Genomic DNA, 27,654 nt, shown 5'->3' on the forward strand with positions numbered 1-27,654 from the left:
TAAGACATCTATGCTAATGCTCATCTTTGCACCAATGTTAACTTGCACCAGTACACTTTTACACCAACTAAGTGTGGTTCCATTTGCCATGGCTCCATTTGCTTCATCCGTCCCACATCACACGACTTGCACAATAGGCGTGTCGTAGTCGATTGATGCGAACTATTCAACAGCAACTGAGTGTGGTTCAATCTGCTGTAAGCACAGAGTAACTGTATTCCTCCATTCCTTATAACTAGGGACTGCGTGCATCCAGTACCCACTAAAGCTGTACGTAGTAGCCCATTGATGCAAACAGTTAAAATTGGCAATGGTCCATTTACAACAATTTGGGGGATGACATTTTTCTGAATTCTCGCGCCTTGTCCCTTTCCCGGAAAAACTCCAGCAATGTACCCACCCCGCTGACATCGATAACAGATGATATTTCTTCGGACTTGATACCAGCACCTCTGACAGTTCCATTATCCATTGGACAATCGCTTAACCTATGATTGTATCCATTACAATTATAAGACGACCAGAAATTATTCGTCCCGTTAGGTGTAATTTGTTCCGACAGTGCAGCTACTGAAGCCTGTTCTGAAACTCCTGTGAATGTTTTTAATGGCACGAGAATGCGCCACCACGTTTGACAGATCTAAGTTATTCATCTGGGAGGATACTCGTAATATTGCTTTCGCATGTTAAGTCAACATGATCTCATACGCCGACAAAATATATCTGTAAACTTGCGTAGTCTTGCCAAAAATACATCGGTCGTTTCACCTGGTTGGGCAAATTTGCGTATCGCTTACACTAGTCGTCATCTTAGTTTCGGGCGCGCATATGCATTCAATTTTTGCGTGTTTATACACTGATTACTTGCACTTTTATACATTAATTCTGTATACACACAATAGCTATAAAATATACTGACTCACAGGTCATGCTTAGGTTAGTATATATATATATATATATATATATATATATATATATATATATATATATCAATGCAGATAGCACAATAACGTTGAAATACCAGGCATTGCTTATCAAAGCACAGAGGATAAGTGTTAAAGCGTGTATAGTAGTCAATGGGAAAATATCGTAATAATCGCTAATAGTGAAAATTCGGTAAATTTGATTACTTAAGGGAAACGTCTCATCAAGAACTTGTTTACGTTGAAGTTGAACACGACCATATTGTTGTCGGCTGGAAGGTAGGCAAACAGAAGAGAGTTCAACAGATGAGCAGTACTAAGAAAGAAACTTTGTTCATGGAATCTATGTTTAGGTTGAGGCACGGTTAAAAAGGGGGGAATTATTGGTAGTGTTCTCAGCTAGACGGGTGTTTCCTCTGAAAGCTTGACGAGAGGGGGCACAGGTTGGACCTCAGATGAGCACTTGCCATCCAACAAACCGATAGAGCAAAGATAGGCTGGCAACTTCTGTTTTATGAGAAATAGGTCACAGGGAAGAGAAACAGGCATCCCCCACGAGGCTACAAAGTCTATTTTGAACTCTATCAAGGCAGAATAGGAGCTTTCTAGCAACTTTTGCCCAGATGTGGAAACAGTACACCATTCTCGGACGTACCTGAATCTTATATAGATAGATAATTGCAGCAGCAGTGATATATATACTGGATCAATAGAAGGATCCCATCATTTTTCCAACGACATTGGAAAGGAAGCCTCTATCGAGAGATTCGCTTATTCTATGATATATAACCGTAAGTACATCTGTTGTAGATCTAGAGGAATGGAAACCACATTGCATGTCACTAAGAAGGTTTTTTTTTTGCTGGGATTGTTCACTACCTCTCTATTTAACCCAGATTCTAGCAACTTACTCATGACCCACAGGAGACTTCGTGGTTTGTAATTAGACGATGATGTCCGACCACCTGAATTCTTAGATACAGGGCATACTGATGAGATTTTTCAAGGTGTTGGGATGCAATTCTCCTCGATACATGATTAAACAACTTTGTAAAATGGTAGATTTAAGCTTTCTAAACACTGTAATAGGAATGCCGTCAGAGCCACTTTCTTTACTGGAATCAACATTTTTGATTAGCTTGGAACATCACGCACGGATATTTATATATTGCATAGCGTGTTTTCTGATACTGGAGGAAATACTGAGGGTCAGTGGCCTTGTTCGCATGGGGTAGAATAAGCTGCAAGGCTGGCCAGTAGCAAATGAGTGAACATTTGGGAAAGCCGGCGCTATATGTACGACGCCGGGTCGTAGAAATTGCCAGTTGTAGCGCATTAATTCACTGAGAGAGATAAATCCCCTGTCGGAAAAAAGAAGGAAAACTCTGATGTAAAAGATTGCGATCTATTATTTGCCCTGTCTTGTTGCAGTTCTCTACATCGACAAAAGATTAGCAATGATATCAAAAAGTGTGGTTTGTTCTACACAAAGCCTCCACGAGTTTAATAAAATAATCTGTGTGGATTTCCGGACAACTTACTCGTTGTGGCGAATCCTCATACGTCGAAATTGGCAGGAGAGTCCATTTACACGCATATATATGTATATATATATATATATATATATATATATATATATATACATATATATATATATATGTATATATATATATATATATATATATAAGTATATGGCGCTCACCCTTTACACACGAGTTATGTGTCAACTTACAGCTCTGAACTAATTGTGGTTTCTGTTTTACAGGTGTTTTAACTGAGTCAGGTTTGAAATGGAGCCTGTTGAATGTCGAGCAGTGATCCGGTTTTTGTATTTGAAAGGACGCACACCACAGGAGACTTTTTTTTGTGAAATGAAAGAAACTTATGATGATGCCCCATCATATGACCTTGTAAAACGCTGGCATCGTAAATTCAAACATGACCGGAAGTCTGGGGAAACATCATCCATATCTGGTCTCACCTCTTCTACCATTGATGAGACATCTGTCCGTCATGTTGAGGCTGTTATTTTGGAAGATCGGCACATTATTATTCGCCAAATAGCCCAAGATGTCAAGATTAGTACAGGGTCTGTGAAAACTATCATTCATGGCCATTTGCATATGCATAAGGTATCTGCCAGATAGGTTCACAGGTTGCTCACACAATTCCAGAAGCAAGAACGCGTCGAGTGCTCGAGGATAAATTGGGAGATGTGCCAAGAAGATTAGTCAAAGTTTTTCAAAAGACTGATTACACAAGATAAAACGTGGGTCCATGACTATGATCCAGAGACCAAATCCAAGTCAATGCCGTGGAAGCACTTGGACTCACCTCCTCCAAAGAAGGCAAGTGTGCATCCCTGCGCTGACAAGGTCATGCTCACAGTCTTTTGGACCAGGACGGTGTACTGATGACAGATTTCCTGGCAAAGGGTGCCACAATTACAGGAGCCTATGATGCTTCATTTCTCTCTATTTAGAGGAAGGCTAATAACTATGTCAAGTTTTGTTGCTCTACTGCTATGGGAAGAGGGTCAGGGCCATTAATTCTTGCACACCCCTCGTACATATGCTAGATATATCTTGAAACACCGGCCTTTAAAAACAAATCTTAAGTTAAAAAATGTTTGTTGGTGATTATGCTTTAAATATGTAGTTGTACTATACATATAAACATTTAAATTTTCATAGAGGAAATAACAGTTCCCACTTATCGTGACTCAACCATTTATTTTAAAATACCACCTCCGTTCCAACAACAGTCGTTGTTATAGAAATAATACAAATAACCCATATACGGCATTACTGCAGCTTCCTTGTTCGCGAAATCACTAAGTTTCCTGACTGCAAGTTGCATTAAGCCGACCGTTGTAGCATCAAATATCTACTGTTACTGGCATTGTTGAGGTATAAACGACGAAACACATGTCTGCATAGGGTTTCCCATGTATTGAACGGATATTTCCTGTCCTCATGTCACTGGAAAATCATTTTAAAAAATTGAATCAGCAAAAAGTCAAGAATAATTCAATGTATTAATGAAGTATATGCACAGTTTTAGGATTTCCAAATCAATATAAAAAATATCAAAAAAGGAACAATATTATAATTATGAATCTTATCATGCGCGAATATTAATGATTGTGTATGTTTATGTTGAAGATGATGTTATAAACTTTATAATGCACCAACGTCCACCACGTGTATAAAATTAAAAGAAGCATCTGGATTTCTACTTATATTCATACCCAACTTCATGGCAGGGGTTTATTTTCGTTGGACTTAAGAAACGCATGCACGTTAATTAAGGACGTAATCGATTTAAAAATGCTGAAGAACTTCCTGTTATGGCAAGTTCTATTTATCTACAAAAGAGAACAACCTGAAAGTGTATCTCTATCTCTTCTATTATATAAAAATCACTTTGTGTGTGCTTGTGTGAGTTCCTTCCTCATAGGTTCCTAATGGCTAAGCCTATTTTTGAAAATTTCATAGAAAGCTTATATATATATATATATATATATATATATATATATATATATATATATATATATATATATATATATATATATATATAGAAGTGTTCTTAAATATATTTTGTAAAGAGATCCATCCGATCAGTATCGGAAATCAGAAAAATCCGATCTTAAAAATACAGTTTTCCCGTATATATATGTAAAAAATAATTTTACATGGGAGTATTTTACGTACACCAGCAAATGTGATAATAAAATTTCTGCCAATTAATTTGTTTATATATAAAAAAGATGTATTCCATGTTCAAGCCCGGTGTACCTCACCATTTTATTTTATTTTAAGAGGTACCATTTAAAATCGGCGCAAATTGTCTCTGTGTTTAGATATTTTAAAAGTATATATTAATCTTTGGGCCAAGATCAAAGTATAGTATCTGTTCTTCAGATGCTAAACTTCAATTTCTTGTTCTCTGTCAGTGCAGGAGAAATCCTTGGGACAATTTTTATTTTTGTTCCTTTTCTCCCCATTAAAAAAACGACCCTAGCGTGTAACTCTGTCGCTTGGGGAGGCATTGTAAATAGAAACTAAAAATTAATCATAAGTGACTTTTCCAAGTCATTCTTCGCAAAGCTCAATTATCAGCTGACATGATATTGGAATCAAACACAGACGAAGTTTGATAAACGACTTTATCATTATTATTATTCTTTTCATTTTATTTTTTTCATTTTTATTTATTATTTATTTATTTATTTATTTTGCGAATTAGTCAAACGGATGATTAATCCCCGTAATTATAATAATGAATTAAGGATTGATTTTAATATAATACATACACAATCTGCATACATTAAAATATAATGATTAAGCTTATTGTACGATCGGGCAACGCCGGGCTTCCAGCAAGTATATATAAATGCCAGAATCTTACGTTCACACACACACATACACACACACACACACACACACACACACACACACACACATATATATATATATATATATGCGTAAATAAATGTTCTCATCTGATCGTAAATTAAAACCGGCATAAATAAGTTATGTACAAAATATAAAACTACTAATGTTAGTGATTTGAATTACATATATATATATATAGATATATACATATATATATATATATATATATGTATATATATATATATATATTTACGGAAATGAAGTTAATTAGTTCATGACATATTTTCATCATAAGTGTACTCGATGAGTAGACGAAGAATTCTCTTAATATCTGTATTGCTAATTCATTATTTAGGAATTTTTCGTTTGCATCCATAATATTTATGCACACGCTTGGTCTAGTTAATATTCTATTGCATTATATAACTAGAAATTTTGAAAAGGTTCTCCAAGGTTTTGTTTATATCTTGCTTATTTTAATAGTCCGGCAACGTTTGTTTTCATAGATTTGCTATGCGTCATAGGAATCGGATGAGAAATACTGGAATGGGTTTTACTTTTACAGGGAGAAACTAGTTAAACAGATAAATATAGGTGGGTATGTGTTTGTGTATTGAAGAGATGTTACTGGTCTATCTCTGTTCTATCGATACTTCTATGCCAGGTGTACGACTGATTTCTAATATATGGTTCGTCTCGTAAAACGTTCACAACAAATACTTGCCTAGCAGATACAACCGCAAACAACTTTCTGCACTCCCAATTTGTGCTCAAGATAAGCACAAATTTCATCAACATTGTTTCTTTTCTTGAACTGCCCGCCTGTGGAACGCAATACTGTTTGTCTACTTCGAAGCTCATTATTACATTTTCGTATGTAATTCTAATGTGAATAAATTTCTATTGCGTCGTCTATTTACATAATTAGCTCAAGTCAATTCCACCGTGAATGATTCTTTCTCAGCATTTGACTTACACGTAATACTTATCTTATAGTTGACTATGAGTTTGACACGTAAAAAATGCATACGTTTGTGTGACATTAGAAATAGTATGCTTGTGTTTTGTCGAATCTTTTCATCACCTGATATTAAACTTATCTTTTTTTCCACGTTTTTGCCAATGGTCTCAATTGATTTTCTTATTTTTACTCTTTTCTCTTCTCTGTGTGGCGTTATTTTGTGCAATGACATCCGTATTTCACTTCTCCCCATCTATTTCTATTTTCCTTTCTTCATTTCCACGCTAACTCTTCCTCTTTTCTCTCTACTTCTTATTAATTTTTTATGTATTTTCTTTGTGTTTCTTTTCTATATTTGTTTGACTTCTATTTTGATAACGTTTCGTTTTATTCATCACTAGCAGTTCCGCCCGGATTTGCTCGGGCCCTGTGTACTGTTCATAACTTTATATGCATATGCATGTATTAAAAAGTGTGAATATGTGCGTAATGCCGTTTTATATAATAGGCTTCCTTAACTACCATAGAAAAAAGTTCGTAGAGACAGCAGTCGTCATTTTTTAAACTTTGACCCCAATTTGGAACCCTTAACGCTTATTGTTTTGGGGTCAAATTAAATAAAAATGTTTGACCTATGTCCAATTAACCTACATCTAAAATTTCAAATGGTTAACCCCTAAATAGTGAAGGAATCTGGTAGAGTCTTCAAAGGTCAACTCTGTAAATGTTCATCTCTTGCCAACCAAATTGTCGTCCAAAAACTGATTTAAACGCTTGCTGTACAATTTCAAATGTTTAGACTCCAAAATGGCTTAAAAGATTGCTAGAGAGCGCAGAAGTTAAATCTTTTGAACTTTGCCCCCTTGGAAGCCAAATTTTCAGCAAAAAAAAAAAAAACGATTAAAAACTTGCCCTTTGTCTTAATACACTTTAGGTAAATTTTCAAACGTGTAATTTCGTATAGACAGCAGAGGTCATTTTTCCAATACTCCTTGATTTTCATTTTCATCCTCTGTAGCAGCTCTCATCAATTTACCCATTTTTTTTTCATTTTAATCCTAATGTTCTCAATTGCGTTTTATTTTTGCATACACTTATAGTGTTATCACGACGTTTTTTTTTTCTCATTTTCTGATATGATGAGAACATTTACTTTCAGAAAGTTCTGGCCTAAAGGGGTTCTTTTTCAGTTTCCCCAGATGTCCATCATTATTTATGATTTAACAAGGTTCTATGTTAGTGTTATTCCTCATGTTTGAATTATATTTATCAATTGCTTTTCTTAACCGGGTGGAGGTTTTAGAACCTTGATAGATTGTTTTATTGAAAATAATATTTTTTAGATCATTTATCCATAGCTTATTTATTATATATTATTATATATAATTTATATATATATATATAGTTTTATTTTACATTTATTTATGTATATACATAAATGTGTGTGCATGACTGTATGTGTATGCTTGTGTTATATGCAGCTATTCTTTTCGACGCCTGCTTTTAGTCTCGAAAAATAATTGATACCCCCTGTAAGGATAGGCGACGACTGTGCAATCCCCAAGCTCACCAAGTCCTGAATTGGCACTATATGAGTCCAGTAACTAGAAGAAAGGCTAGACGACTGGATACAATGAAGAGATACGCGAAAAGCAGATACAGCACATGAAATTCCTAAATGGTCGCCCTTTTTTGTACTGACCAGAACTAACGTTGCTATAACTTATGAGATGACAGACTGATTGTTATGGTTTCTAGATTCAACTGAATAACTACAACACGAATTGAAATACAGCCTACTAACCCATGATTGTTACAGCTGAAGTATTTTTTAAAAAGCAATGTAGACGTTCTTTAAGAACGATATGGAACTAAATTTTGTATTAAAAATGCCACAGAAACGAATCAGTGTGTCAACGAGATTGTGCCGTATATACTTTTAGAGGCACACTAGAAAGCAAACATAGCAATTGTATGACGTTTTTTTAGCATTTGGGCTAATTAGTTTTTTATTCTTTTTATTAAATTATTTTCTCCAGATAACTGCATGTAATTATTATATAATCTCTTATTCAATATATTACAAGAATAGTATTGTTTTCTTTTCATTTGGAAAACTTGCATAACCTAATGCATTTATATGAAAAACAGATTTCTAAAAATGATGCGAAACATTTGACCATGCGTGTCCTTGATAGGTTTGACGATCTTAAATTAAATATCCAAGCTCGTTCATGAAATTATCACTAATTTTTCAATTAACATCTATCAATGTATGTTCTGTCACAGACTTGCGTAGCAGATGTTTATCAATATAAATGCTCCCGGACGAACAGCTTAAAGCGACCGCTTATTGTGCACGTTATGATTGCAAAATACAATTGCATCTTCAGTACACTATTGAAAAGAAGATTGTTTCATGTATATACAGAGTTAAACGATTCTCGCTCTAAAAACACAACAAATTGTTTTTAAAACTTTTATTGAAAAAATCACTTCAACTAACTTGCTTATGTGGTAGAGCTGACATCTATTTAATGTAATTGTCTTCGGCCTTAATCGCCGCCTCGATACGGGTTTGAAATTAAGAGCAATCTTTTTCTTAAAGCGCCGGTAGGAGATCAGCTTAAATTCGGCGGAAGGGCGTCGATCAGGCTGGTGGAGGTAATGTTGATGATGTTCTCAATTCATGATCAAACGGATAGTTCAGCAGGTTAGGGTTGGTGATGTAAGGGGTCAGTGGGTGAAAAGCAGAAAGTCGTAGCACTTATTCCGAAGCCAGACCTATGTCTCTTTAGATTTGTAGGCCGACGGCAAGACCTGCTGTTACATCCAAGATCTACGAACGGCTGTTTGATTGCACCAGGAGATCACCACACTCTCTTACACTTCCAAGTAAACTTTGGTGTTGACTTTCAAGTCGAATTTAAAAAAATGAAGCTGTATGATGTGGCTCTCACTTTAAACAACAGCAAAGGCTATAACCTTTGCCGGAAGCTTCGGTGAGCTCTGCCATAAAGCTATGAACTGTCCAGATTTGCATTTGGATCGTGCTGGCAATGGTCCCGTAGTTATAACTTAAATCGATAGAGAGAATGAGTTGTAGAGCGGTGCATTTCCTATGTCGTTCGGTGAACATTTGTCACCTTCAGACATGATAGAAGGATCCTATTGCTCTTGGAATTTATACACCACTGCCCAACTTGTAGTTGGCCTGCAATAAAAAAGAAAACCAGTTTTCATTAAATTGAAATGGAATCATATCTTCTTTGCGAGGGCAACAATTATATCGTGGCACCCGCACGACAATATACTTTAATTATACAGACATACACATAAAATCTCCTTTTCATTATTTTAATGTTGCAGGGTTGCTCTACTCGCTGCTTCGATTGCTTAGATATTTGGGTAGAAATTACCCATAAGAAACCGTTCTTATCAATCATCCCAACAGTTTTTGGGTCAAGAACTGGCCCAGTCACTTTCGGACTGAGGTATGTCACATGGGTAATATATAGGAAATACCCTCGTTCCCGGCTTTGACACCTTGCTTTTAGGTGAGGCGTTTTTTATGCGTGTTGCCTGAGGCGTTCCAGTCTAATTTTGCTTTGCCTATGATCTTACTTATATTCTCCATTTTCAAAAAGGTTATGTCCTTTATAGCATCCAACTTAGAAGAGTGCTAACTCTTTGTATTTGATATTTATATCTTCAAAACTCTAAAACTGAATAGCCAATCGTGGGACACCTCTGAATGTTCCGTAGCGATTCCACAGAAAATTCGCTATTTTAAGAGCTTAAAACGAACAAGATGTTCTGAATCTAAAGCAGCATACATGAATGACCATAAATATTGCAAAAGTACTTTAGTAAATGCAAGCATTTAGCCCTAACTGACTTAATAATGAAGTTGCTAAGCATAGGCTTGGTTACCTCGAGGTTTTGTGCATAACAAGCAGGGTTATGAACAGGCGTATATATTTTATCTAAACCATTATAAACGGTCCTGAACTGATTACGTCATCAGTTGACAAAGCCAAACTCTCCGGTAAGATTTTCGCATTAAACTCTACTCTTTGTGATCTGGTTTTTACCTTTTCCCTGAAAGGCCGAAAATTCTGTAAGCGACTACAATATATCTGTCTGAGATCATGCCAGACTTAACAAGAACATTTCATACCAGCAAAACAACTGACCTTGTTAATATTCTAACCATACTTATCAACATCCTGTAACCGGAACTGGCTTCTATTCTAACCAAGTTGTTGAAACGCTACCTGAAGTGGAGATGATTCCCAATCGCATGAAAAATCTTAACGTTTTTTCCAGTATTTAAAAATTCGGGAGCTTATTCCTTTGTTTCTCAGTGCATACCAATCAGACTAACTATATTTCTGATAAGTTGATCTGAACTTTGCTAACCCTTCGATCTCTCTTGGCTGGGACCATCTGACTACTTTACGCTATGAGTAATTTACTTAAGTCTGCGATGAATAGAAATGGTGTTAAGCACCCTAAAAATAACCTATTCGGTGACATACAATATGGGTTCCACTTCTAGAGCTGAACGGAACATCACTCAGTATCCGTGAATCTATTTATGTTGTCCTAGTGTCTGCAGCAATATCTGCTGACATATCTTAAATATTTTACTGGCTTTTGCATAAGGATCTTCTTCACAAGGTTTCCAGTTACGGTATGGCTTAAAATGGGCATATCTATTAAAAATTATACATCTCCAATATGGTTAATTAGACTAATTAGACAAGCGAATCTTACCTTATCAAAGGTGACATAACTCTCCTAAATTATCATCAACGATTTCAATAATAATATTTTGAGACCTTTCGTCGACATCAATGAGGACGAGACTGGCATCTATGGCAACCCTTCAAATGCCGGCAATGCTTATAATCAATTCCTCTCCTCTCTACTATGGAGCATGTTATAAACTTGAGTAACACATTACTAGTTTTGCCTTACCGTATCCAAAATAAAATTTCGATCCCCTCACCAGCAACGCTGAAATCCTCATTTGGCTCCAAACAAAATGAACGACTCTCGTCTTGAACAAGCACGGTGTTTTGACAATTCTGGTGATGACCTTAACTCCTGACTTTAACGGAACACAAACATCAGATTCGTTGGCAGATTAAGTGTAAAAACCGGTGGGATAATTTTAACGCTTATATCATTCCGTATGCTGTTGAATACGTTCCAAGATGTTGTCACATGCAATGAAGAGCTCTAAGGAGTAACCTTTCTTACCATGACAGGTTACAAAATCGTCTTCGGAATTTAGTGGGCGAGCATAATTTCGCCTTCATAAAGACTATTTTTTCATTGCGTGTCTATTTCTGCTTTATCGGTATTTTATGATAAATGCTAGTCTTATGGCTTTTGTTGTAGGGCGTTTGAAAAAAATATTTTTTTAGCTAGAACAGTCAACGATTTCCCTTACTCTCTATCCGTTCCTAAAACTAAGCACAAATACCACACAGAGAGCCTCTTTCATAGATCTGTCCCTCTGTGACACAAGAAATCTAACCATCTGACTATAATATTGTCGTGATCTAATCAAATGTAAATACGTTTTTTGTTGAACCGTCTTCTTGAATACATAAGTCTTACACAATTTCAACCACTACTGATCATCATGGAGTTGGCTAAAAAAATACTTACACTTATTTACTCTTATCCTAGTGTGACCTTCTGGACTTGCTAAGAGGCAACTTTCAAGGAAATATATATGTACATAAATCTATTGTTTTGTTGTTGTTGTGTAAACGTTCACTGATGAGCTGTAGAGTTTTTACTCAGAATGAATTTTATAAATCCCGTACAGCCGCCGCCCATGCACGTCAGTTTAACGCTACGATCGATATCAGGTCCACCTATTCGCAATTCCACCTGATACTTTGTTCTTGCAATTTGTAAAGGCGAGAACACACGATCAGCTCGGCAACTTGCTTTACCGTGCTGAGCCAGGTGTTCAGTTGTCCTTTGTATTGTTTCTTCCAACCCAGGAGTAGGGCTGTATTAATGGTGGCATAAATGAAGTCCACTGGTTGCCAGCGCAGAGTGTGACAAAACCATCGAAAACGGTAGAAAGGAGGGTCTGTTTGAGGAATGGTATTCGGCTGCACGAACGGATGGTGACATTTCGGACCAATTGGTGTCAACGAACCCGAATGATGCAGCGTAGTCATTGATCGTAAAAAAAAATTCCAGTCTTTGGAGATCATTAACTCTTACTGGCCTTGTGTCCGTATATGAGAATGGTGCGGATAAAAGCTTAGGGTATTCAAATTTTTGTACCGAATCTGATTTGCTTTCTGGACCGGAGTCGAGTATGAAGGCGGCAGAAGGCGATATTCGCATTGTTGATATGGTTGTTAATATCCTCTTTCACTTGGCCTGTTGCGTTCATAATAGAACTCAGATATTTGAAATTTTGAACTGCTTCAAGGAGAATTTTTCCGATGTGGAGAATTTGTTGTGAATTTTTTCGAACGAATCCAGCCGCTAATAATTTTCTCTTTGTTGTATTGATCCACATTCAATCTTTGGAGGAAATATCTATATCTGATTAATGCCTGTTTGAATGTCAGCAAAACTTTTGCCCGGGATAGCTATATCATCAGCATAGTCCAAGTCAGAGTGGCATAGGCCATGGCTTACAGTGACATCTGGGAAATTGACTAGAGTGTTGGAGGTGATCCAGTCGATAGCATAGTTGAAGAATATGAGTGAGAGAATACAGTCTAGACGGAGTACCAAGCGTATGTCGAAGTAAGAATCTTGACCGTATGTGGCGAATTTTTTACGTGTGGATAAGTAGACAGATTTTATCAGTTCAGCAGTTTCGGGGGGATGCCGTCGGCCTACATTATCTACCAAAGAGCTTCACAGTCGACAGTGTCAACGGCAGCGTCAAAGTCGAAGAAGCACCCAGGTGAGTTTTGCTGAAAGCTCCTGTGATGTAAAAGGATTCGGCGCAGCTTAAAAATCTGATCTGTGCATCCAGGGCTAGAGGGAATCCTCATTGGTTTTGTTTGGTTTTGGAGTAAAGTTTTCTCTGACACCTCATCATTACTATCGCAGCAAAGATTTTGGCGGCAATATCGATGGGGCTTATTCCGCGTTAGTTACTAGATAATATATATATATATATATATATATATATATATATATATATATATATATACATGCATATATATATATGTGCATGTATATCTGTGTGTGTGTGTGTGCGAGTAGTCAAATTGAATATTGAAATGTTCACATCTTTGGTTTTAAAAATCGAAACTACATGAAAATATTCAGGCTTTTTGAAGAGTATAGTATTATACTGTGGTTAAAATATTATAACAATAGGAAAAAACAAGTTATGTTTTGAAACCAATTAAATATTCACAATTTTTTTTACAATCGTATATATAGTGTGCTAGCATGCCAGCTTAATTTGGCGCTTAAGGATGACTTTTGCCTACAGTTTTTTTTTGTTGTAGTTTGTTGTCTCCTCAGTGGCTATAGTATTTAAAGTATATATTTTAAATCTTAAATACGTACTCTACTGGTACGGGAAGGAATTTCTGGTTTAGATTTCGCCGAGTAAGTGTGTTTTTGGGAATCGTTGATATTATTTGTTTATTACATAATCATGCAACTTTTTTATGCATTACATGAAATTATATATGCTTTAAGCCGAGTAAAAATAGCCTATACTCGTTATAGTCTAGTAATTTTTATAAAATTTTTTGGGAAAATCTGTAAATGATATTCGAGGTTAAATGGCAGTAACTGAAGCCAAGGGCACGTTTAGAGGATAAATTTAATCGTCATCATCTTACATCTTAAAATATGCGTGAATATATTTGGGGTGTTGAGAAATATTCACGACTAAGTACGGGCAGAATGTCAAGCCATATAGGATATCGCTATCACGTCGTTAGGAAACATCTTCCATATTGAATAGAAATGTTCATGATTATAATTACAGTTTTTAGACTTCAGTATATGTTTTCAAAGTTCTTTAAAATACTACTTCAACAATCAATTCAACAGTGCGTATTTTACTGATTTCTTCATGTATCGTAATGTGTAGTCAAAAATCCAAGTAAAATTCAAAATGTTGTATAATTTGTTCAAATTTTCCACGTCCGGAATATTTAAGAGGCTGGCTTTAAGGATTTAAGGAACCCATATGTCGGGTTCTGTTTCAGAAAAGTCAATGCAGTGTTTTTGTTTTTTTTAACTTCGAGAACCCGTGAATACGTGAGAGGCTACGAGAAACATAGGTGTAAAAAATTCATGCATCACAAACCTCCAAGTAATGCAATCTCCCCACTGACTCAACAACATATATGCACCAGTATACATTACTATACTGTCGCCCCCCAAACTTTATCATCATCTCTCTTGCTCCTCTAATAGTTTAATCCCCTCTATTTCTTTCTCTCCCTCTCTCTCTTTTTCCGTTTTATCTTCAGTAATAATTTTTCCGGATATCTTCGAGTATTTGCTCATACGTAACAATTTGTAACAACCTGATGGATGTGCTCAATACACTTGCAAAGCAAACATATATATATATATATATATATATATATATATATATATGTTTGCTTTGCAAGTGTATTGAGCACACTCATCAGGTTGTTACAAATTGTTACGTATGAGCAAATACTCGAAGATATCCGGAAAAAAGGGGATGAAAAGTCAAATGGGAATTCGTGTCAAATATATATACAATAATATAAAATATATATATGTACAATTGACATGGTGCGGGGATGAAAACGATATATCCCTGAGAAAGTCTAAAGATTTAACGAATTTTTCTGTCGGCAGCGCGACTGCTTGCATGAAAAAATTGAGACTGACTCCAAAAAGATGAAATGATTTTAAGAGTCAACCCAGTGTAATATTCTGAATCATTTCATTTTATAGGCATTAGCACAAGCTGGATTTTCAATTAGGTGTTGGCCAATGGCAGATCCAAAACAGAAGAAGGGCGAAAACGACGTGACTTGCCTGGTCTAATTTCTGCCAGTATATGTTATATGATATATGCGTAACTGCAGGTTAAAGGAGGTTCGATCCACATAGCCAGTAGCACACTGGCTGTTAAATTCATAAATTACATTACTTTGCGTGACGGTGGGAAGAATTTGTGACTAGGGGGAATGCAGATGTTGCACCCAAAATCTAGCGCAATACGACAGACGGGGAAATTTTTTTTTAATAAACTATTCAAATGTTTAATAAATAAAATAATTATATATATATATAGAAAGAAAATTACAACTGTAAGTTGAAATTTAGAATCAAATGCAATATATATAATTATAAAACTCAAATGACCTTGTAACGAGTGATGTAAGCCACTTTCCGGTTTACGACATCCTGTTACCCCCTTACACTATTAATAACCATAGAACTAATGCGACCCTTTATAACTAGAGGGCGTGATTAATTTTTTTTTTCTTCTTCCAATTTGTTCAAAGTCGTCTGTTTAATAAAAATATATTTTAAAATCTTCATAATTTGTTAAACAAAGCTGTAAGAAAATGCCGTCGGTGTTCGATTCGTAGGAAAATCATGTTTAATTTTCGATTTTTGAGCGATTATTCGGGAAAACAGGTAATTTTACACGATGAGGAAATATTTTTCCCCCATGTTTGAGTAAACTGTCCGGGTGCCAAGAATCCGGAAATATGGTTCTATATAATTAGAAAAAGAAATTACAACACTAATATATACATATATATATATATATATATATATATATATATATATATATATATATATATATATATATATATATATATATATTATTCAATAAATGTTTTTGTTGTCAAATATTTTTGTGTTCGGAAAAAAATCTTGTTTGTTACTTATTTGCTGTGGTATTTGACCAAGAAGAAATTAGAGTTATCTTCCCCACCAGCACAATTGCCGCCGTCCGTATACTTCAAAATTTCCGAATATAAAATGAATTAATAAAAACAAAACATTTTAAGTTAAATAAAAGATTTAATGTTTTCCCACGTTCCTATTAAGAGTAACACGGGATTAGAACAAAACGTTTTCGATAAAATCGCTCGATTTGTTAGGGTTTCTAAAAAATGTCGAGCGTTTCGTCTATATGGTAGAAATGAAAAAATCGCAAAACTGTGTAAACATGATTTTGTTCCTTATATTACAACTGTCAACCAGATTTTTGTCGGGATTACTATTTTAAAAACGGAAAACAAATGTTTTTATATGTAATAAATTCTAACTATTTTTACTTACAAAACATAAATCATTTAAGGAACAAAATATGTTGATGCAAAACTAACTTTTGTCTGTTTTAAACTAAAAATGATGAACAATTGGTGCTAGGGTATTGACATTCTAGCTGCATTTTCTAATTGCGAAAGTCTAGCTCTGCTAGAAAACTGCGGCCGTTGTCAAAAAGAAAATTCTTTACGTCACAAGTACCACGCTCATACATGAATTCAATAGCTAATATAGCATATTGCCCCAACGGGTCACATGTAGTCTTGTATATATATATATATATATATATATATATATATATATATATATATATATCACATTTTAAGAAAATTGATTCTGTAAGCTGAAATTTGCAATTAAATATAAGATATATATATATATATATATATATATATATATATATCACATTTTAAGAAAATTGATTCTGTAAGCTGAAATTTGCAATTAAATATAAGATATATATATATATATATATATATATATATATATATATATATATATATATATATATATAGGTTAGAAAAGCAATTCGTCCAAGCCATGGACATTTTTAAACAAAGTACATTTGATGAATTTTACAAAGTAAGGTATGAAAATTTAAAATTAAATTGAATCAAAAAATTACCTTGGATTTACTTAATGTAATGTACATTGCACTTAAAAAAAGCATTCCAAATTTTATATCTATATCATTAATTGCTAGATGAAAGGTAATGTTTCTACATTGCAATAAAATGAACATTGCATAAAATAAATCCAAGGTAATTTTTTGATTCAATTTAAATTAATTTTTTATACCTTACTTTGTAAAATTCATAAAAGTGTACTTTGAAGATGAATAAATTTCAAATTGAATCTTGTACCTTTATTTTTAAAGCCTATAATAAAAACATTTTGTTTAACAATTTTCATGCCTTGGATAAAATTCTTTTCTAACATGTATCTTATCTTTTTAGGATTATATTTTAAAACTCTCCTTCTCTCTATTTTAGCTTCTATTCCTCCTCGCACCACAACTCATTTGTGCAACCCCTCTTTATATTATTACAGGTCTGAATATTCTCTCTGTTTCAGTTTGTATTTGTACTCACACCTAAACTTAGTTTTTGCAACGCCCTCTTTGGAATACAGTTCCGAATAATTAGAAAATCTGTACTGATTTTAATAAAAAGTTTAAAATAAGGTTTTAGATTAAATTTTTGAAATATTTTCGGAATAGAAAATCTTCAAAATTTAATGAGGAACATATTTCATATACGTTTCATGAACAAATATTCAGTACATAACGAGAAAAATAGATATGAAAATCCCAAAAGGACTGTATAACTGATTACGGTCAATAGTAGTCCTCGCCAACGAAAGTCTTTATTATTGTTATTCTATTATAATTATTATTTAAAACATATTTTGTGCTGCTCTTTCGTGCGAGGACAAATATATATATATATATATATATATATATATATATATATATATATATATATATATATAATCAATTACATATCATAAGCTCTACTCTCTATTGTGTATTGATTCTGTTGGGATTAAATAATCTATTTATCTATCTATTTTTCTTCATCTTATATATATATATATATATATATATATATATATATGGGGGGGTGCGTTGACCTGTATATCTTTTCGTGTGTTTCTGCGGCGGTTTTTAATGTGCATGTGCACACGAGTGTTTCTGTGTGTGGTTGTGTATGTACGCATATATGTGGACTTAGAATTGAAACCTCTGAGAAAACCGGTTCGGCGATATAATTAAATCCTACACCTGGATTTAACACAAAATTATTTTACTTTTTTTATGTTCTAACCTTCACAATTTTGCACCTGGTGATAAGGTGCTGGGCGTAATGTTATACTGGATGGTTATCTCTCGCTCTACCCCTATGTTTTATCGCTTTCGTTGTTTTCAAATGCATGTGTGCTAGTTTAGCTAGGCGTCATTAAAAGAAAGTAACACGTTCTTGCTTATATACAGACATATATTAATGCATATATATATATATATATATATATATATATATATATATATATATATATTGTTATATGTCATTGTCTCACTCAAATCATTTTTTACATTTCATTCATTCATTCCCCCCTCTCTCATTCCTGTAGCTGACTACTTCACAGAAGACGTAGTTTTTATTTTTGCTTGTACTTTATAGCGGCCTAACCCACGCGCTAACTGATGTCATTGTCGGCTAAAGAGTGTGTCTGGTGTAGCGCGCGTGCCTTGCACATTTTTGGGTTGTTTCTGTGGGGTTACCCACCACACACAGCCTCGATATCAGTGAATGTGATTTTTTTTTTTTTTTTTTTTTGCGTGGTCACAAAAAAAGCGCGTTATCCTGTCTAGCCGTTATCGAAAACAAATGCTGCATATTTTTACGCGGTAGATAATGTTATGTACACAGTTTCAAGAGCCTCTTTCTTTCTATCTCTAATTCTCCCGCTCCCCCTCTCTCTCTCTCTCTCTTTCTGTATATATATACCTATATACATATATGTGTATGTGTGTGTGTTTGTGTATGTGTATGTGTTGCAATAAAAATAACAATAGAGCAGAGACAGGCTAGCAATGTCTCTCCTATGAGATAGAGGTTGCAAGGAAGAGAAATGGCATTTCCTACAAGGTTACGAATCAAACCCCGTCAAGGTAGAATAGGTGTTTCGATCAGCTCCTGTCCAAATGTGGCAACACTGCTCCATCCTAGGAAGTACTCTACTTTTATACAGCTAGAGAATTAATATACTAAATATATATATATATACATATTATATATATATAATGTGCGAAATATATATATATATACATATTATATATATATAATGTGCTAAATATATATTATATATTTTTCTTTATATATATATATATATATATATATATATATATATAGATATAGATATATAGTAAGTTATAAAATATATATGGCGAGTAAGCATTTATAACTTACTAACTACCTTTACCTACGTATTGAGCACTGTTGAAGTACATACTTAAAGTTTACGCGTAAATGTATACTTTAGTATATTAATTTATGTGAGTAAATGAAGTAGTTATATATATATATATATATATATATATATATATATACTTTTATATGATTTTTCCCAATTGCAATGCTTTCATTAATTTTGTTTCTTATCATAATCATACGCATCAAAAGTTCAAGTAGGTCCAATGTACAGTTATATATGTAGATAGAATTTAGCCTTGTTATTATTATATACTAGATTTTAATGTGGTCTTTGGTTGTGTCGCTGTTATTCTAAACACGTGAATAAAACTAGGACAGAAATTCTACTGTAAACTTTATGTGTGCTAGTCTGTTTACATTTAAATGAAAATATTCATTTAAAATAACTATGTATAATTATCAAATAACATTGATAAATTTCCTGATGTGGTCTGAAGTAGTTTTTTTTTTTTTACTTAACAATATTTATAACTTCAGAAGTAACAATTCTATTGTTTATTAATTAATCTCAGTTTTGTTATATCATCTCCGTAAGAAACAATAATTTATAATAATTTCTTTAACTACTAAGTTACTGCGTTATGAAAATGAATGAAAACACTACTATAATGTAACATTACATCTTTAAATTAAGTTAAAGTCCCAAATTACATCATAAAATGTACTTAAATGTAAATCTATTACAATAAAAATCACAAATCCAAGAATCATCTATAAATTTTATTAAAATATACATATAATTTTAACAATAACAATCTGTTTTATTCTTATTTATCGAATGAATAGTATATACGGATACGTTATATTTTGAAATTATCTTTCCATTGTAAGGGGAAACACCATTAAAATTAAACCTTTTCGTTTTTGTAGAAATATAGTTTTTTTTTATAACATATTGAAAAGAAAACGAATAGTTCATTTTTAAGTTAATAAATTAAGCAAAAAATGTATTTTACATAAAATGATACTTTAATATAATTAATATTAACCATACTCAAATATAAAGAATTTCGAAAAAATTAGTTAATAAAATGCGTTTCAATTTTTCAGTAATATGAACGTCTTGAGTTGTCAATACAGGAATGTTCATGGATTGATCCAGGCTCTAAAAATGCTTGTTTTCACCCAGAGTGCTTCCGATCCGACACAGACTACTTATAAAAAATAATAATGAAACTTGCGGTAAATCCCTTTTATAGACGTAGAACGCAGATAGCGACTTTAAATCAGAATTTTGGTTGGCTCCAATTCTAAAAATGGCGAAAAATACATGGTTCTACTTTAAATCAAAATATGCAGGTCGAATGAAAATTCACTATATTAACCTAAATTTCCTGGGTATGAAAAGTAGAGCTACAAGACGAAATCAATCCAAATTCAGTAGAAAATAGTTTTCGTATTTTAACTGATGGTGTGTGCATATATTCAACTTTTGTTTATACTCTTACATATAACTTGAAAAGTTGTGTTTCAATTAGGTTGTAAAGCACGTTCCCAATATGTACGCGTCAGTATTAATTACAGGGATTCTTTTATACTAATATTTTAATGTCATTTATGGATTTACTTCATGAAGTTTTTGAATTTATTTTTAATTCTATTCTTATGTATTATATCGTTTATAAGTCCGACCAATTCGTGTTTATAATACAAAAGTTGAAATAAGGAGCAAATCATAGATAGGCGTTTGTATTCTAAGCAAACGAAAATTATATATGCAACTCGATTTTTTTTCAAAAATATGCGTGGGATTTTAGGTAGATTTTCCGTGTCGTTGTACAAATAGCCTCGAACTACGAAATCACTAAAAGGTATTGTTCAGTCGACATATATATATTGCTTAACGTAAACAGAAGTTTGGTTGCAAAAAATTTAATTTAAATTAAAAACGTTGTTTAACAAATAAAAAAAAATAGATAATGCAAGATGAAGTTTTAAAATGATTAAATGTGTTATTTTATAATTTAAAATTAAAACGCATTTCATGTAAACAGAAGTTTGTGTATATTTGTGGGTACAGTAAAGATCAGGACAGGTTATTCCCAAAATTAAACGTGGATTCATCCCGGTTGGCGAATAATTTCATACGGCTGGGCTGCGGTTTTTATATAGAAATACAATAAAAAAAACTTACAACATCTTGGAATAATTGCAGCGGCTTTTACTATACACTGCGTGTCAAATTATTAACGAAATAACAATTTTCTACCAGTTTCAGAAACGTACCGGTAGTTTCGTATCAGAAGGTTCGGAAATGTTGGCGATGCTGAGCTGCACATACTGTGAAATTTGTGCACTGTTCTGCACAATGTAAACAACTTGCCACCGTAATTGCTGAATCCACGGTATTTGAGGCGTGTCAAATTATTAACAAGGCAGTTTGTTTCGCCAATAAAATTGATCGTAAAGGTCGGTTGAGTAGTTCTGAAAAGAGTACTATTACACAAAAGCTAGCAAAAATTAAAACTACTCTCGAAATATCGAAAATGATGAAAGGTACCATCAAAATCTGAAGAACTTTGTTAAGGGCCCTACAAATGTACGTAAGAGAGCTGATAAAAGTAAATATAGATATGTTTTACACCGTCCTCTACTCCAAATTAAACGTGTAGTTGTTAAGAACCCTGGGCAGACAAGTCGAGAAGTTTTTAACATGCCAGATTGAAGAATATTTCAACAAGTACTCGATGACGCCTTCTGAAAAAAAGTGGTAAAATCTGTTCGTCATGTGACAAACCCTCCATTAAAGCAACATCACATACAAAACCGATTAAAATGGGCAGAGGACAACATGAAAACGGATTTTCCAAAGTTTTGTTTACGGATAAAGTGCGCGTCACTCTTGATGGTCCACATAGCTGAAGCAAGAGATGGGTCTTAGATGACGTTTAAAGCGCCAACAAGGTGGTGGTGTGATAATGATTTGGGCTGCGAGTATTAGAGGTACTTTAGTTGGCACATTGAAAGTCCCAGAAGGCGTAAAAATGGTGTCAAATGCTTACATAGCTTTTCCGAAGGAGCACTTTGAACTATGGCTGAAGGAGCAAAGGTTGACGTTCAGAAGAACTATTATTTTTATGCAGGATAATGCTTCTTCCGAATGCAACAAACAAAGCAAACTGTAATTTCAAAAACTGGGGTTCTCTGGCCTACGGAAGATGGAGTGGCCTGCGAATTCGCCGGATTTAAACACAATTGAGAACATTTCGAGTATCATGAACAGACGCCTCTATGGAAGTGGACGGCAATTTAAGAGCAACGATATGTTGTTGGATGCTCTTAAAGAAGTATCGCGAAGAATAACCGTTGACGAAATTACAAATTTGACTAATTCTGTGGACCAACGTCTATCATAAAAGTAACAACGGCTTTCATTCATAAAAAAGGATCGCATAATTATGTCAACGTAGAGATTGCTATGTAGTTATTGTGTTCTAAGCATTTTTCCTAGTTCATGTATGGTTTGAAAACTATTTCAATAAACAAGTTATGGCTATGTTGTGTTTTTTCTCAACCTTATTAATAACTTGACACACTTAAAGCAACAAATAGTCTTATCTTCTGCCATAGTTTCGCTAATACTGCTTTAAATACTTTTATTTTTTAACTGAAGTAGCTGAATAGTATTGCAAGCTCTTTCTGAAAGTTTCATGGATTTGTATTCACTCGTTTTTTAAATCTTAGAAAAAATATAAACTTGTTAATAATTTGATACGCAGTGTATATATATATATAAGTTTGTTCTCGATGAGTTCCGAAACGACTAATCTGATTTTTTTTCATTTCACACCGATATATCTTTATGTGTCTGAGAGTGTTCTTAGATAAGTCGTGTATCGGAATGTCTCCAATGTCCCCAAATCCGATAATAATAATAAAACGAATATAAGGAGAAACAGTCTGATGCAACCAAAATTTAAACCCTCGTACAGCAAGGGCATGTGAGAAATTTTATCATCGGACAAGCTGATTAGTCCGACCTATAAAATAAAATGTAGGTTCTTTAGTAGAGAACAGAGACGTGTTCGAAATGTATGTCTTCTATTTAGAGCACAATTTTATAATGACACTTTCATTTTACATTTTAATCTTTAGTTAAAGACATTGTATGAAGGCAATCTTACAAAAAAAAGCCAACAAGAACAGTAGGTTCTCTTTAGTGCAATGTAAGCTACGATGCACTGTGAACTATGTCTCTGAGGCGACGCATGTCAAGCTTTCTCCAAGCGCTTTATGTACCCTGATAGTTCCCCTTTATAAAAATCTGTAATATTTTAACGCTCTTTCTATATATATGCATACATATCTCTCTCTCTCTCTCTCTCTCTCTACACACACACACATACATATATATATATATGTGTGTGTGTGTATATATATATAGAAAGAGTGAGACAGACAGACAAACAGAAAGACACAAAGAGAGATAAACACCTTCGTTAAGTCTCAAAAGACAATAGATACCCCATGTAAGGGTGGTTCGTGTATAATTGTAAGGCAAGGGTTGCATAGTCCTCCACTACACTTTTCCTGAATTGAACCTGCTTGAGTGCAGTGGCGAGGAGAAATCCACGACGACTGACAATAATGCGGAGATTAGCGGGAGAGAACATGCACGCCTGGAATTCCAAAGTGGTCATCTATTGTAGTACTGACTAGTCTCAGTGTTGATTAACTTCGTTTATCCGTCAACGTGATAATACCGATAGATAGATAGATAGATAGATAGATAGATAGATAGATAGAAAGATTTCTCTCTTCCTCTTTCACTATTGAATACGAACTTGTTTTTGGACTATCGGTGAAATGCGTTGATTTTACATACGTCATAACTAGGAGTGACAACTGTCTACGCGTCGGAGGACACATATTTGATCTGTTTATAAAAGACGAACTGCAAAGCGTTGTTTTTAAACGATGCCACACATTGTCTTCTATTGTGAATGTTAGCTTTTCTTTTCTGGCATATTGATATTCACAGCCATGAGAATTACTGAAACATAGTTGAATTTATACATATTATACAGTTTCTTATACTTAATAATAGAGAGAAATGAAATTATATATGTTACCGAACGGGTTTGGTCAATTTGATAACTAATCGTGGGTATTATAACATACCCACATCACCATCGCATTTCTTACTTCCCCTTGTGTCGCCCCGGATACTATTTCTAATGATACATAAAATACTTCTAATGGCAATATCTGTTCGAGATTCTACTATATTTATTCTTAATTCTGGCGACAAATATTAATAATTAAATCGAACAGTACTCCTGTACACTTAGCTAAAATTATCATGTATTATATGATGAAATAGTATGATACGTAGTAATAGTTATAGAAGAAGGGTTATGGGAGTAGTATTAGTAGTTATAGTGTAGTAGTAGTAGTAGTAGTAGTAGTAGTAGTAGTAGTAGTAGTATATTAAGGAATTGGTTTCGTTTTCAAACAAGAGGTCAACGTTTAGAAATGTCTATACCAATCGTTCAGTGAATAAATGGTAATGTTTTAGCAAAATAATAATGCTATCAAAACATTTATTCATCGTTCCATGCTCTATGTACACTGATGTTATTTTTTCTTCCGCCAGCGTTCACGTGATAACAATATGAGAAAAATATGCTAATTACGTGAACAATATAAAAATGAGAAACGCTGTTAGAATAAAATATAGATAAAACTTGAAATCAGATGTTATGAAACGTGATGATGCATATAAAAGATAAACACAATAAATCACATGGTCCTTCTCTCTTTCATACCCTCACACATACTCTCTCTCTATCTATCTCTATGTACACACGCATTTATACATGGATGTACACATATATATATATATATATGAATGTACTCACACACACACACACACACATATATATATAAATATAAACCTATATATCTATATTGATCTATAATATCCGTATATGTATGTATGCCATAATTATGCATGTATAATATGGTCGCGCCATGTCGATATAGTAGTGTATATGTACTAACAGTATATCTACGTGCATCATTATCATTGCGAGTATATTTAGTAGTCTATTCATGTAGTCTAATATATATTCCTTGTCATTAGTGTATATGACGTATTAATGAGTATATATATGTATATATATATATATATATATATATAAATGCGATTTGTCTGCGAGTGGTTAACTCAAAGAAAAGCTCTTATGAACATCAATAAAGATGAGAGTTTGCTAAGGTATACTAACCTCAGAAAACACCTGTATACGAGTGTGGCGCACAGACAAACACACATACATTGCGTTCCATGCTTCTTTTATTCGCCAACAGATGGCACTTGATTCGGGCCTGTGAAATAAACAATACTTCCAACTTCAATTTTACATGCAGTTAAATAAAAACAGCTTTTGTTATATAGCAAGTGAATTTTCCGGGTGCAGGTTATTTGGAGTCGCATTGCCAAGTGTTATATTCTGTAATACCTTACACTGTTATGTAACCTAGCGAGGCATAACGATTGTCAGTTGTTATAGAATACATACATTCCATAGAGAAAATATTATTGGAATGTTAAAAAAATAAAGTCGCAATAGATTATTACCGGGCCAAGTGTGTAAACAGGATAAACAACTTATTAAACAAACGCATGTTCATAGTTAGAATTTATAATAAAAGATTGAGGAATTATTTATATAAAGAATATTTTATAATTTAGTTGTAAAATTAATAAGACGACCAGGACAATAATGACTTACCTGTATTTGACGTCAGAGAATCGAGGAAATAAATAATTCGCTTTAATACATACTGGACAGTCAGAGTTGGACATTTGTCGTTGGCAGTCGATACAGGCATTTGACCAGCAACATGGAGAAAGTGGACGGCTTCAGGGCACCCGAAGGAAGCTATCGGGCGCAAGATACAGTAGATTTTTAATTTCAACATGAGTTAGATAATTCTGGAAGTAAATTCAGATGAAAATAAAATGATCGTATAAAAAACTAAAATTCGCGTCTTGGCGTTGCCATTTGGAGGGAGATATTTCGGCAGGTGGCACATGCAATAACTATGGAAACGAATAAAGAAAAGAAAATCGTGTGTGCCTCATCTCAGCATCTAAAAACAAGAAAATATATGCATATATTTTGTTTAAAAAACTATCTTTATGTTATTGTCGTCTCAGAATTTGTTTTAAAATTTATACGTAAATATGCACACATATCCACTAGGCAGGAAATGGACAGTTATATATACTAGCAAAAGTACCCGTCGTTGACTGGGTTCACAAACAGCCTACAGAAAATGGATTCTGATTTATGAAAGTATGATAGGTTATGAAAAGGAAGGGTTGTAAATGTGGGTTGAATTTGGGGGTATCAAAACCAAAGCAAAATATGATGAAAGTAAAAATAAAATAGATAAACCCCATAATTTATTATACCATACCTGTTCGCACTGAAACAGTTATCACAATATTCTGTGGATCTATATTAAAAAACCTTGTTAAACTTGGTGATATATTTACATTCTATTGGGATCAGGCGCGAACGAAAACCCCATAATTTTATTATACCATATTTCTTCAAATTGAAACATAATTATCAAAGTATAATTATGCAGATAGATATGAAAATTCTGTCCCCATTTCCATTCCATGGATGCCAGGCGCGAACGCAGAGCCCACAATTTTATTATATCATCCCTATTTAAGTTAAAACATACTTATCAATGTATTATTATGCACATCTATATCTAAAACACATGTAAACGTTTTGTTTTAATTTTTAATTTTTTTATTTCCATACTTTGTGGACCAGGCGCGAACGCAGACCCCACAATTTTAATGAACAACCGTTCTGCCAGATCAAACATACCCATTCTTGTGTCTCGATACATCTTCTATCATTATATGTAATCAGGTTTTTTAAATAGTCAACCATATAGGAGCCTATTCCTGACGACACACACATATTCAGCTTTATATTATATATATATATATATATATATATATATATATATATATTATACATATATATATATATGTACATTACATAGACGAGACAGACATGTTTACCTATACACGCGTCATTTATACTCATAAGTATATAACAAAT

The 27,654-nt window shown here is 33.6% G+C and overlaps 1 protein-coding gene and 1 long non-coding RNA gene across 5 annotated transcripts in view; one reads left to right on the top strand and one right to left on the bottom strand.

The window, feature by feature from the left end:
* LOC145283593 (5-hydroxytryptamine receptor 1D-like) overlaps window positions 1-27,654 on the top strand; it is a 1,014,695-nt gene that overhangs the window by 792,079 nt on the left and 194,962 nt on the right. The window lies entirely within an intron of this gene.
* Window positions 8,757-27,468, bottom strand: LOC145284044 (uncharacterized). 2 transcript variants are annotated; one of them, XR_013868785.1, is made up of 2 exons: window positions 26,296-27,468; window positions 8,757-9,495 (listed from the first exon to the last, which is right to left on the bottom strand). It is a non-coding gene; the product is annotated as an uncharacterized LOC145284044 (long non-coding RNA). The 2 variants fall into 2 exon arrangements; XR_013868786.1 differs by having other exon boundaries at window positions 25,789-27,468.

This window comes from Euprymna scolopes, chromosome 8, assembly GCF_053919585.1.
Source record: "Euprymna scolopes isolate OS-2025 chromosome 8, ASM5391958v1, whole genome shotgun sequence".
NCBI lineage: Eukaryota > Metazoa > Mollusca > Cephalopoda > Sepiida > Sepiolidae > Euprymna > Euprymna scolopes.